Source organism: Elaeis guineensis, chromosome 1, assembly GCF_000442705.2.
Source record: "Elaeis guineensis isolate ETL-2024a chromosome 1, EG11, whole genome shotgun sequence".
In the NCBI taxonomy this organism is placed as follows: Eukaryota; Viridiplantae; Streptophyta; class Magnoliopsida; order Arecales; family Arecaceae; genus Elaeis; species Elaeis guineensis.
Genome location: NC_025993.2, coordinates 152,560,630 through 152,573,676, shown reverse-complemented (window position 1 = coordinate 152,573,676; position 13,047 = coordinate 152,560,630).

Sequence of the window (13,047 nt, the reverse complement as noted above, 5' to 3'; positions counted from 1 at the left end):
GTTATTAATAGTTTGTATAAACATAATTAACATTTCTGACTATAGTGCACCATACTTATTAATTGCAACCATTCTAAATTTGTTAATGGTATATTTTGGCATCACAATAGAAGAAAATTGTTTGAATCTTATATCTGTTATATACATAAATTAAAACAAGTAAATTTATGTGACTTTCACAGCACCTATCAAGAATTTGAAGCTAGAAAAAGGTAATTCACAGTACCTATGAAGAATTTGAAGCTAGAAAAAGGTAATTCATAGCGATATATATTTTGGAAGGCAGCCATATCCATGGTGCCAATGCACCATATTCTAGCACCACAGCTTTCTAGCCTTCAAGCTTGAGTTTAAGGACACCAAAGCTTTTAGGAAATATTCTTTCATGAAATGCATGTTCAGTCACATATAAAAAATCCGGGAATTGAAGCTGCATATAAATAGACAAATCATGCATGCATGCTAGATTTATCAACGACGTTGCTCCGGATTTCATGGTTAACACTTGTAAATGGTTCTTTTAATCGATAAAAATAATCCTTCCCATCGAGAAAACCATGAGCCAAGATTGGCAGCTCCAACACGAATCTTTGCTTATGAATGCCCACAGCATCTTGCACAGCGGTGCAAGAAGATTAATTTGATTAGTTTGCAGAGTGTTGCGGGTCGCAATATGCCAGTGGAGGACTGTGGATGAAATGGTTCTTATGGGATCACACTGTGAATGGGGAAGGCAAGGGACACCTCCTGCTGCGCGGACCCAATACCTACACCAAGTTTATGGGCCTATGAACAATTGGCCTAAGTGGACGATCCATCTCAACTCTTGAAACTATCTACCGTATTTTATTTTTGTTGAACAAAGATCATCTTATTTGACTCATTCAAAAGCTACAGTATGACTATTTGCTATCAACAATAGCATAGTCCAAAAGATAAGTCGCACTTTCCAATTCATAGGAACAACCTCCACATCATAATTTGATATTCGTCAGGTCATCCTGTTCTTTCCTAACTTCATTTCAAGCCTACAAATGCTGAAGTTATTTTGTCCCATAATCTCATTGACCAAATGGTTATAGACCACCATTTTGGAATTCAATCAGTACAAATACAATGACACAAACCTTACAACTCTTGACTAATTGGTGAGGTGCGAGCATGTGGCTAATGTGATACCTGCAAGGAAAGGTGGGGAAAAATTCCTAAAACTATATAAAAAAAGGCTTGATAGGTATAGAATGATTGAAATGCTACCATGTTGTATATCCATGCCATGCATCCAAAGCAATCAAATAAAAGCCAGACCAGCATCCCGTCCCTTTCTAGACAAAGTAACGAACTTAAGAACACAGGTTAATCCAAGCGAGTTCGTGCCCTATTTGGGCCAGCCTATAAACAAAATGGGCTGAAGCATTTGAAACTTAATCCCCAGCCTGACACACTGCTGATACTCATGGAACCAGGATAGAGTAATTTTTTATACACCGCATGCAGTGTAGAAAAAATACCCCACCCCATTTGATTGGATCACATAGCTATCGCTTTCTAACGCGCATTTAATGCCTGTAGTTTCACTTTTTCGTTTGAAATTTTGAATGACGAAAATAGTCCTCTTTTTCTGAAAAAATTATGATACTTGTGGCTATATTATGACATTCTACGGATAAATTATGACTTTCTATTCATAATTTGACCATAGGATATCATAAAAAGAGAAGAATATTTTTGTTATTTAAAAATTTTATAATTTTTTAATGACGAAAATGTCCCTTCCTTTTTATGACTTCTGAAAAAAGTTTATGACTTTTTATACGTAGAAAGTCATAATTTGACTGCAAGATATCATAATATGGCCATAGGATATCATAATTTTTTCATAATAGAAGGGATATTTTTATCATTCAAAATTTTAAACGAAAAAGTAGAACTGTAGATATTAAAAATGCTATTAAATACACATTGAAAAGCGGTGGCTATATACTCTAAGATGATTGGGTGATACGCTCCACATTTTTTTTATTGCACCACATGCAGCGCACAAAGACTTTCTCACCAGGCTGCTAAACTTATTACTATTTTCGCATCATGATCCATGTCCATGGTCTGTAGTGGCCTGGCCCAGTGATGAGTTTGCTCTTGTTCATCCAAATTCACTTCATCCATCGCAAAGACAAATAAATCCTCCCATATTTCCCCAGAAAATAATGAGTGAAAAGCTGCAATATTATTTTACTTCATTTTATTTTTTAAACAAACACCTAGAATGTAATCGGGGCACTGAATATTTCAAAGTGGAATGCAGACAGAACTTGTTTTTCCCAGCCTTGTTTCCAAAGCTTCCCATGGAAACCAGGCCGTATAGACTCCACTTAACCACAAGCTCCATAATGGTCATCTCTCGTGCAATAATGTTAATCACCTCATGCAATAATAATAAAGAATGATAAAATCAGCAAATAAAGTCATGAAACTCCAGTAAAAATGAAGCTTATCTTATGCGCTTGTAAGCAATTCGATGTTGAACTGCAGCAAAAGAAATTTTAGAAAACAATAGAAGAATTAAATGGAACATGAATTAGCTAAATCTCCTCCCTCCCCCAGAGAGAGAGAGAGAGAGAGAGAGAGAGAGAGAGAGAGAGCTGCTATATATGGCAACAAGAAGTAATTGCAAAATCTTAATATCAAATTCTAGTTCTAATTAGCTTTCAATTATCAAGTACTAGGAATATCAAATACAACTACTCATTCTAGTCCATCTGCTTCTATATCTATTTTACATTTTCTCCCATTTGTCACTACCATCTTCATCGTATCAAGGTTCAAGTAGTCTATATTGGAATTTGAGGTTTGGGGCATACATGTGTGTTTCAAAATTTTATTTTTTAAACACCGTAGCGGAATATATGATTAAAATACTTTTAATCTAAATTATATATGCATAAAAACATAAAACTATAATGATCTAATTCATGTGTTGAAATTGACATATGCTGAATTTAGATTGTGATCAAATCGTATACCTGTTTCGCAATCCTTTTCTTCGAATCTGGATCTGGAAGAGAAGAGATTTTCTTCTAGCCACATAAGTGTCCGGCCTCTACGGGTATCCACTCAAGATCAGTCTAGAACAGCCTTCTTCAAATTGAATTTTCTTCTCTAAGAAAATTCAGCCTGCTAAATCTGAACGAAACCTGAATCGCGATTAACACTTGATCTCTTTCTTTAATCTTCTTCTTCTTTTCTTCTCTTACTTTTCTCCCTTGTATTATACTGCTACCAGCAGATGGAAACCAGCACAAGGTGGACGCTCAAGTGCCATTGGGCGTGGAAGAGAGAGGATGCCCAAGGAGGGCCGTGTGGGACGCCCAAGGGAGAGGAGAGAAAGGGAGAAGAAGAGAGGGTGTGGGGGGATCTATGAGGCATGGAGGGCTACTGGTTAGATGCCCTAGGGACCTTAGAGGAGGTCCCTTTAAATAAGCATGAGGATTGAATCCTATTCAATCTCATAATACAAGTCCTACTTATATTAGGTTTCCTAATAATTTAAGTTATTTAATTTACATTAGGAATCCTATTAGGCGTTAACTCTTGGAGCCTTTGCATCCAATTATTCACATCCTTTTTTGTACCCAAGGGACGTCCCATATGAGATCCATAAGCCTTCTAATCATAGGACACGCCCAACTTAATCAAATCAAGATGGCGCCCCATAATAACTATCAAGAAAATTAATAAGGGACTTACACTCTTAATTCATTTGATCCAAAACTTTAGACACCCAACAATTGGAGTCCAATGAATCTAATTCATTTAGATTATTAGTAGATAATTAAGTTTGAAATATTTTATCAAATAAAAAATTCAAATGGAAAAAGGAATTGGGTCCAACCATGTGTTAGCAAGATTACTTTGAACTCAATCGGATTTCTCTAAACCCAATTGATACTTCATAAGTTTAATTTCTAATTTCAGATCTAATCTCTTTGTTGTGTGACTCCATAGGTTCAATTATATCTGGTAGTGAGATATATAATGATCTCTATCAAAGTATCATTGAAACTCTTTTCAATGGATCGGAACAATTCTATTTTAATTCATCAAGGATTGTCGATCCAGGATAATCTTAGTGAGCTCTCACAATCCACTAGTGACACCTAGCAGTATATAGTGACAACCCAATAGAACTAAAATGAACCTCTAGGTGTAGTTAACGTGTGATTCAGTCTCTTTATCGTGAGTTCCGACTAGATGACAGGTCATGGATAAATCGTCAAATCTCAACATCAATCATATGGTAAATTTGATTAGCTCAAATCTAATTATGACTTTTATGAAAACTCTTTTTCATCAATCACACTACTGTGATCATAGATTCTCAGATTTAGCCTTCCAAATCTGATAGGACTACTTCTTTCTATCAAGGTTGATAGATTCCATCTTGACGCACACCTTACTTCTATAGTGGACCAACTGTCGTCAATATCCAGTATAAGGACTCATTGAGATCCATGTTTATGTGTCAATCAAACTCTAACAGTCTCACTGCGAGTAGCAGTGCCATCTCAAGTCAAAGGACCAATCACACAACTACAGTATCGAGATGATCACTGATGATCGAGTAGAAATCTAAGTGATCTCTCGTATGGTCATGCTCAATACTAGTTGTTCTCTAACAACTATCCACACTCATCACCTAGTGTCTCTACACTGTAGACTAGAGACCATCTATCCTGAAGGAAGTGATTTGTGCACTAGTCTATCCGGATCGATCATCGCCCTCATGATGATCCTATGATCGGAAGTATTTAAGAATTAAATATATATCTTTGATTCTCAACACCTTGAGAATATATATCGAAAACTAATTTCATGGATGATTTAAGGACATATCATACTTGAATAAAAAATAAATTTATCCTTTTATTGATCAAATCAATGTATTAAGTACAAAATTGTGTCCTAGATTTATTACAATGTGTCAGTCATATTGACTTCTAGGACATACATCTAACAATCTCTCACTTGGACTAAAGTCAATTGGCCACAAATTTAAGTCCTATCTTCTCAAGGTGGACTTCCATTTTCGGTTGGCTCAACTATTTTGTCAGTGGATCTGCCACATTGTCTGTGGAGTGTACTCTTCACGCTTCGATATTTTTTTTTTTGAGGTAGTCGTGTATGATATGGTACCGCCGCTCGATGTGCTTTGATTTTTGATGAGATCTTGGCTCCTTAGCAAGTACTATGGATCCATTATTATCACAGTAGAGTGGTATGGCATCTAATGTCATAACCCCAAATTCTACAACAAACTTCTTGAATCAGAAGCCTTCTTTTGCAGTATCCGAAGCAGCTATATACTCAACTTCTGTGGTCGAATCCGCTACGATGGATTGCTTGGAACTCTTCCAGCTAACTGCACCATCATTGCAAACGAACATATATCCTGATATAGACTTTCTATCATTAGGATCATAAATGAAGTCTGAGTCAGTATACCCCTCGACTCACAACTTAGAATCTCTTCCAAAGACTAAGAACAAATTCTTAGTTCTTCTTAAGTACTTAAGGATGTTCTTCATAGCTATCCAGTCCTCATCGTCTGGATTCGACTGATACCTGCTCGTGACACTCATAATAAGGGCAATATCAGGTCAAGTACATAGCATGGCATACATGAAACTTCCTATGATCGAGACATAAGGAATCCAACTCATGCACTGAACTTTCTTAGATGTGGTCGGATACATCATCTTGAAAAGATTAATATCATGCCTAAGAGGTAAAAGTCTTCTTTTGGAGTTTTCTATGCTGAACCTCTCAGTACTTTCTCTATGTACAGCTTTTGTGACAGACCTAGCATTCGTTTAGATCTATCTCTATAGACTTTTATTTCAAAAATATAGGATGCTTTTCTTAGGTCTTTCATGGAGAATTTCTTTGACAACCATCTTTTAATCGTGGTCAGCATGGGAATATCATTTCTAATGAGGAGAATATCATCCACGTACAATACGAGAAATGTTATCGCACTCTCACTGACCCTTTTATATACACATGGTTCCTCTTCATTTTTGATGAAATCAAACGATTTGATTGCCTCATCAAAATAATGATTTCAACTCTGAGAAGCTTGCTTTAATTCGTATATAAATTTTTGCAGCTTACAAACTCTGTAATCACCATCACCAGATGTGAAACCCATAGGCTACTCCATATAAAAATTTTCCATAAGATATCTATTCAAAAAAGTAGTTTTTACATCCATCTGCCAGATTTCATAATCATAGTAAGCTGCAACAGCAAGCAGGGTGCGGATGGATTTCAACATAGCTATGGGCGAGAAGATTTTCTGATAGTCAATGCCCTGATGTTGACTATAACCTTTAGCCATAAGCCTAGCTTTATAGGTTTCTACCTTACCGTCGGCATCTTTTTTTTTTGTAGATCTATTTACACCTAATGGGTACAATACCCTCAGGTAGATCTACTAAAATTCATATTTGGTTCGAGTGCATCAAGTCAATTTCTAACTTCATCGCATCTAATTATTTCTCAGAATCGATATCAGACATCACCTCATCAAAGGTATTAGGATCATCACCATTATCCCTATCTCCCATAAGGGATATTTTTTTTACTTCATCTGTAAGCATATCCATGTACCTTTCAGAAGGTCGGGAGACCCTGCTAGATCTACAAGGTGGTAGAGGAACATCAACTACTGGCTCATGGACAATGAATTTCTGAGGATCTATAGCTCTTTGCTCTTCAGAGATATTCTTTTCGAGCTCAACTAACCTCCTACTGCCACCATCCTGGATAAACTATTTTTCTAAGAATATGACATTCCGACTCACAATCACATTGTTATCTTATGGAAAGCAGAAATAGTATCCGATGGATTCTTTTGGATACCTTATAAAATAAGCTATTATAGATCTATCCTCTAGTTTATCAGCCATCTGTCTTTTGACATAGGCCGGACATCCCCAAGTCTTAAGATAACCTAGACTCGACTTCTTATCAAATCATATCTCATACGATGTGGTAGGAACGGACTTTGATGGAACCCTATTCAATAAGTGAATGATGGTTATAAGATATGTCCCCAAAGATATAAGAGTAGATCAGTGAAGCTCATTATGGTCCTGACCATATTCAATAGGGTCTTGTTCTTCATTTCGGATATCTCATTAAGCTGAGGTGTTTCAGGAGGAGTTCATTGAGAGACTATACCGTTGTCCTTAAGATATCTCAGAAATTTTTGACTAAAGTATTCACCTCTTTGATCAGATCGAAGAATTTTATTGGGTTTGCTTATTTGCTTTTCTACTTCATGTCTGAATTTCTTAAACCATTCAAAGGCCTCAGACTTGTGTTTCATCAGATACACATATCCATCATCGGTAAAGATAATGAAGTAGGTATAACCACTCCTAGTCTGCACATCAAATGATCTGCAGACGTCGGTATGTATCAGGACAAGTAACTCAGTGGCCTTTTCCCATATCTTATAAAGGATAACTTGATTATTTTTTCTCAAAGGCAAGATTTGCAAGCTGGATACGACTTCGGGTTAAGAGAGCCAAGGATCCCATTCTTTTTCAGTTTGTTTATCCTATTTTCTCCAATATGGCCTAGTCTATAGTACCACAAGTACTTCTGATTAATTTTATCTCTGGATCTCTTTTAGCCTACGGTACTTACTATTTGCTCATTTAAGTTCACATTCGCATCAATATGTAAGTAATAAAGACTGTCAATTAAAAGACCTCGTGCAACTAATTTATTTCATAAATAAATAGAACAAAAATCTTTATTGAAATTAATTTTAAAACCTTCCTGTGCTAGCACAGACATGAAAATCAAATTATGACTAGCTACAAAAATATAATAATAATTTTTCAAATCTAATCTAACACTAGATGGTAATCGAAGAGGGTAAGTACCAACGACCTCTGCAGTAATTTTTGCTCCATTGCTGACCTGAAGGATCATGTCATCTTTCTTCAACCTCCTACTTTCTATCAGACGCTGCGTTGAGGTATATATTTGAGCACTCGAGCCAGAGTCTAATATCCAACTAGAAGTAAAAAAAATCGTAAGGTTAGATTCAATTACGAGCATACTTTCAAAAGGTTTATCATTCTTTTTGATTTTTAGGCTCTCCAGATATTTTGGATAGTTCTTCCTCCAATGGCCTTCAGCATGACAGTAAAAATATTTTTCTTTGCTTCGATTTTACTAGAAACTTCTTTCTTTGGCCTATTCTCCTTTTTTTGCTTCTTTGCAAATTTTGCCTTCTTCTTTTCAATAGATTTTTTCTTGGAAGAAGTCCGCTCCACAGTGAGAATAGTGTCCCTTGAATTCTTCAAAGTTCTCTTCGTAGTGACCAACACGTTGACCAGTTCGGATATAGTGCAATCAAGTTTGTTCATATGAAAATTTATAATAAATTGACTATATGAATTTGTAAGGGATTGAAGGATCCAATCCATCTGTAATTCTTTTTACATTCTAAGCCCAAGCTTCTTAAGCTCTTCAATGTTCTTGGTCACTATCATGCAGTACTCATAGACAGACTGTCCTTCGCATATCTTCAGATTGAAAAGTCTTTTAGACATCTCGAAGCGCGCAGTACGGCTCTGCACACCATACAACTCTTATAGGTGAGTTATTATAGTCTTGACAGTGAGCATATGCTCATGTTGGTTTTGTAACTTGTTTGATATAGAAGTCAGTATATAGTACTTGATCCGACTATCTTCATCCGTCCACTTCTCAAAAGTAGTCTTTTGCTCAGCAGTAGGATGGTTTGGTAACACTATAGATTTTTGATCGAGTACATGATCTAGTTTTTCTAAGGTCAGGACAATCTTGAGATTTTTGAGCCAGTCTTTATAATATGTACCGGTCAAACGATTGGTTTCAAGGATGCAGGGTAGAGGGTTTGAGGCTGACATTGTTTAACTGCGAAAGTAGAGATTCACGTTAGACTTTTATACTTAATTGTTATATTTGCTTCTAAGGACTTTAAGATGCAAACAATGACTCCCACTAATTTATCAGATCCATCCACTCTCCAAAAATGAAACAAAAATCCTAATACGATAAAGGATTCCTAATGGATGCTGCGGTCCCACCGATGTTATGCACCTCACCTAACAGTTATTAGTAATATGCATACCAATGCATAGGCAACTCTTTGTCCAGATGCTTCTCTAAGCATGTTGCAGCAACTTGATCTTTAAGTCATGTGGGCTCACTTAACAGTTATTACCTACACTCTTTAGTTAAGTTCGACCCATCATTCACAAGCAGGTGTAAGACCGTCATTGGGTCCCTCACTTAACAGTTATTGAGTCCAATCCCATCCTTATCCTGAAGTAATTCTTTACTAATAGAGTGGTTGCGTGTTTTCGATGTAACTGAACTACTGTAACCAGCCGAGAACAACTCTTCTACAATGATGGAAGACTTATGGACTTAATATTTATGGAGAAATTTAGGTTTAGATCTCATCTAATGCGTCATCATATGACCAATCTGATTGGCATGGACTAAACCAAACTGCTAAGCAACCTTATTGAAGATCCAATCTTCCAAATTGGTCAGATAAGTGGGAGATTGGTGGGGGTCCCCCGTTGCTTTCCTTAGACACCAATAAATTGATCAGATAAGCGAACGAAACTAATTAAATAACTACGTCTCAATTACTTGCCTTAGACACCAATAGGTCAATTGATCCAAACAGGTTAACTCAAGCGAACCAGGCTCAAACCATCGAGCCAAATTAGATCTTTAGGTTAATCGATTCTACATATAGGACTCAATCAATTTGATCAATAATAATTGTATGATCATTTAACTTAATTGATCTAATCCTAATCAATACTTGACACGATTTGATTAATTACTTGATCAAATTAAACCCATATGACTCAAATCAAAAATTTTAGATGCAATTCTATTACATGACCTAATTTATGATTTTTTCATAATCAAAACCCTCATGCACAAACACAAATTTCAGATTCTAAAATCAAATTTCAGATCTAAATTCTTTGCATGAAAGTAAATTTTAAATCATAAAAATAATTTTTAGATTTAATATACAAATATATATCACATATATGCATGTAAAATTCAGATCTAAATAAAATTCAGATCTACTATATGATATAATATATCTCATATACTAATCATAGATCATATCAAAAATAATTTTATGACCTTAAGTATGCAATTACATATCTCATATATAAATTATAAATCAGGTCATAAAAATTTTAAGTTTATGCATTCATCTACATATCATGGGAACATGATCAACTAGAAACTATTCTAGATCAAAATTTAAATCTATACATGCTTTTACATATCAATTATATATTCTAAAATTAAATTTAAATTTAAATTTTAAATTTTAAAATTTATCTATACATCTCATGTATCAAGAAAAAATCAGATTTTGAAATTTTTTTCAAAATATGTATGACTATTTCAACAATATGAAATCCGTGGCTCTGATACCACTGTTGAAATTCAAGGTTTGGGGTATGCATATGCGTTTCAAAATTTTATTTTCCAAATACTGTAGTGAAATATAAGATTAAAATATTTTTAATCAAAATCATGCATGCATAAAAATATAAAATCACAAAGATCTAGTTTATGTGCCGAAATTGACATATGCTGAAATTCAGATTGTGATCAAATCGCATATCTGTTTCACAATCTTTTTCTTCGAATCTGAATTTGAAAGAGAAGAGATTTTCTTCTAGCCACACAAGTGTCTGACCTCTACGGATATCCACTTGGGATCAGTCTGAAACAGTTTGCTTCAAATTAATTTTTTTTATAAGAAAATTCAGCCTGCGGAATTTGAACGAAGCCTCAATCGTGATCAACACTTGATCTCTTTTCTTGATCTTCTTTTTCTCTTCTTTTCTCCCTTGTATTATGCTGCTACCAGCAGATGGAAACCATCATAAGGTGGATGCCCAAGTGCCCTTGGGTGTGAAAGAGAGAGGACGCCCGAGGAGGGGTGTGTGAGACACCTAAGGGAGAGGAGAGAAAAGGAGAGGAAGAGAGGGCGTGGGGGGATCTATGAGGTGTGGAGGGCTGCTGGTTGGATGCCCTAGGGATCTTAAAGGAGGTCCTTTTAAATAGGCATGAGGATTTAATCCTATTCAATCTCATAATATAAGTCCTACTTGCATTAAGTTTCTTAATAATTTAAGTTATTTAACTTATATTAGGAATCCTATTAGGTACCAAGTCTTGGAGCCGTTGCACCTAATTATTCACACTCTCTTTTGCACCCAAGGGACATCCAATATGAAATCCATAAGCCCTCTAATCATAGGACATGTCCAACTTGATCAAATTAAGGTGGCGCCCCATAATAACTATCAAGAAAATTAATAAGCGACTTGCATCCTTAATTCATTTGATCCAAAATCTTAGACACCCAACAATTAGAGTCCAATGAATCTAATTTATTTAAATTATTAGTAGATAATTAAGTTTAAATTATCTTATTAAATAAAAAATTCAAACGAAAAGAAGAATTGGGTCTAACCATGTGCTAGCAAGGTTACCTTGAATCCAATCAGATTTTTTTAAACCCAATTGATACTTCATAAATTCAATTGCTAATTTCAGGCTTAATCCCTTTGTTGTGTGACCCTATAGGTTCAATTCTATCTGATAGTGAGATATACAATGATCTCTATCAAAGAATCATTGAAACTCTTTTCAATAGTTCGGAATAATTACACTCTAACTCATCAAGGATTGTCGATCCAGGACAATCCTAGTGAGCTCTCATAATCCATCAGTGATACTTAGCAGTATGTAGTGGTAACTCAGTCGAACTGAAATGAACCTCTAGATATAGTTAATGTGTAATTCAGTCCCTCTATCGTGAGTTCCGACTAGATGACAGGTCATGGATAAATCGTCAAACCTCAACATCAGTCATATGATAAATTTGATTAGCTCAAGTCCAGTTGTGACTTCTATAGAAATTCTTTTCCATCAATCACACTACTGTGGCTATAAATTCTCGGACTTAGTCTCTCAAATCTCATAGGACTACTTCTTTCTAGCAAGATTGATAGATCCCATTTTGATGCACACCTTACTCCTATAATGGACCAACTGTCGTCAATATCTAGTACAAGGGCTCATTGAGACTCATATTTATATATCAATTACACTCCAGCAGTCTCACTATGAGCAGCAGTGCCATCTCAGATCAAAGGATCAGTTATACAACTATAGCATCGAGATGATCACTGACGATCGAATAAAAATCAAGTGATCTTTTGTATGGTCACGGTCAGTACTAGTTGTTCTCTAACAACTATCTGCACTCGTCGTCCAATATCTCTACACTGTAGACTAGAGATCATTTATCTTGAAGGAAGTGATTTGTACGTCAGTCTATCCGGATCGATCATCATCCTCACGATGATCCTATGATCGAGAGCATTTAGAAATTAAATACATATCTCTAATTCTCAACACGTTGAGAATATGTATCGAAAACTAATTTTATGGACGATTCAAAGATACATCACACTTGAATGAAAAATAAATTTATCATTTTATTGATCAAATCAGTGTATTAAGTATAAAATTGTGTCCTAAATTTATTATAATGTGTTAGTCATATTGACTTTTAAGACATATATCTAATAATCTAACCTCCCAATAGATATGAACTAGATAGGTTGGCTAAGGATGAACTTGTATCATGATACCGAAGTAGTACCAATATTTTATATTCTCTTAATCCAAAGCCCAAGCCAACCCGATCCATTGTCACCTTTAAATGGAAGAGGAGGAAAAATAATGCATCCAAGACACGGGAATAAAATTAAAAGTCGTAGAAACTAGACACAAGAAACGATTATTCACTACTTTTATTCCTATTTCACGTGTAATTCTCCATAAATTAGTATTTCATGTCACTTATGTCAAACAATATATTGGCTATAATCCGCTTTGTCGTTCATCATTGATCTCTATACT